This window comes from Ranitomeya imitator, chromosome 6 (assembly GCF_032444005.1).
Source record: "Ranitomeya imitator isolate aRanImi1 chromosome 6, aRanImi1.pri, whole genome shotgun sequence".
Lineage (NCBI taxonomy): Eukaryota > Metazoa > Chordata > Amphibia > Anura > Dendrobatidae > Ranitomeya > Ranitomeya imitator.
In genome coordinates this window covers 403545309-403547500 of record NC_091287.1, presented here as the reverse complement: position 1 = coordinate 403547500, position 2192 = coordinate 403545309, and positions in this window count along the sequence as shown.

Sequence of the window (2192 nt, the reverse complement as noted above, 5' to 3'; positions counted from 1 at the left end):
CTATCTTTCTCTGATTGATGTTGTCAGATCAGCTTTGCAGGTTGGAGCCTTGTCATGGACCATTTTCTTCAACTTCCACCAAAGATTTTCTATTGGATTGAGATCCGGACTATTTGCAGGCCATGACATTGACCTTATGTGTCTTTTTTCAAGGAATGTTTTCACTGTTTTTGCTCTATGGCAGCATGCATTATCATCTTGAAAAATTATTTCATCATCCCCAAATATCCTTTCAATTGATAGGATAAGAAAAGTGTCCCAAATATCAACATAAACTTGTGCATTTATTGAAGATGTAATAACAGCCATCTCCCCAGTGCCTTTACCTGACATGCATCCCCATCTCATCAATGTCTGTGGAAGTTTGCATGTTCTCTTCAGGCAGTCATCTTTATAAATCTCATTGGAACGGCACCAAACAAAAGTTCCAGCATCATCACCTTGCCCAATGCAGATTCATGATTCATCACTGAATATGACTTTTATCCAGTCATCCACAGTCCACGATTGCTTTTCCTTAGCCCATTGTAACTTTGTTTTTTTCTGTTTAGGTGTTAATGATGGCTTTTGTTTAGCTTTTCTTTATGTAAATCCCATTTCCTTTAGGCGGTTCCTTAAAGTTCGGTCACAGACATTGACTCCAGCTTCCACCCATTTGTTCCTCATTTGTTTTGTTGTGCATTTCCTGTTTTGGAGACATATTGCTTTAAGTTTCAGGTCTTGACACTTTGACGTCTTCCTTGATCTACGTATGTTTGTCTTTAACAACCTTCCCATGTTGTTTGTATTTGGTCGAGATTTTAGACACAACTGACTGTGAACAACCAACATCTTTTGCAACATTGCGTGATGATTTACCCTCTTTTAAGAGTTTGATAATCCTCTCCTTTGTTTCAATTGACATCTCTCGTGTTGGAGCCATGAATCATATCTGTCCATTTGGTGCAACAGCTCTCCAAGGTGTGATCACTCCTTTTTAGATGAAGACTAATGAGCAGTTTAATTTGATGCAGGTTTTATTTTTGGTTACGAAAATTTACAGGGTGATTCCATAATTTTTTTCGTCAGAATTGAGTAATTCCATAATTTTTCCTCTAGGCTTGATTAAAAAAGTTACCATTACTGACTACCACATTTTTTGTTCTTGATTTCTTTTAGTGTTTCTTAAAGCCAGAAAGTTGCCATTTGAAATGACTTTAGTTTTGTGCCATGCCTGTGATCTGCTTTTTTTCTACAAAATTAAACAACTGAATGAACATCCTCCAAGGCCGGTGATTCCATAATTTTTGCCAGGGGTTGTAGTAGTAAAATTTCTTTGATATGACTTGCATTCATTTATGAAAAAAATGGAAATTTTTCCAAAATTTTGAAAATGTTGCGGACTAGAACATTTCCTACCAGTGACCTAGATCTCCCTGAAGCTGCCCCGGTCCTTCCCATCTGAACTGGAGTCTGTCCCTTCCTGTTGCCATGCCTGCCTTTATACCATCCATGTCTGCCAGTACCTGCCTGTCTATCAGATGTGCCAGTCAGTATACCTGCTACACCTTCCTGCACCTGTCATGCCTGCCTGTATTCCTGTGTTTCCTGCCAGCACCTGTCATTACACCTGCCTGTCCCTTTGGGGGTCAGCTGCTGAGCATTCGAAGTCTGCTCTGGAGTAGCAGCTGGTGTCCTTCTGAAGTCAAGTCTAACTCCACATCAGAGGCTCTAGTTAAGAGTCGAGTGTTCGCTTAGCCGTGCCCCACCAGGGTCTCCTTGGTCCATGGCACAGATGATACACGATACACACGCTCGCTTAACAGTCCTTAAACTGAGCTCAAGATCAAGGAAGATTGACAGTCATCTTGTGCTTCTTTCATTTTCTAATAATTGTAGCATTTGATCTAGAAGATGACATACTCGCCAATAGACAGATAACAGCAGCCAACACGTTTGTTGAAATTTATACAAATTAATATTGATAAAAGCACATTATCCTTTAACAAAAGTAGAAGAAATTGAAAGCTTGAAAACTATACAGCAAGATATGAAAACTGAAATTTTCCAAGAACTTCAGTCTTGATAAAATTGAAAAATACCAAAGGGATCTCATAGATTTTGAAACCAATAAGATCTTTAGACAGCAAACACAGAAATCACTATCTGAAAGAAACATGTCAAGAAGTATATCCTTACAATCGTTGTCTTCA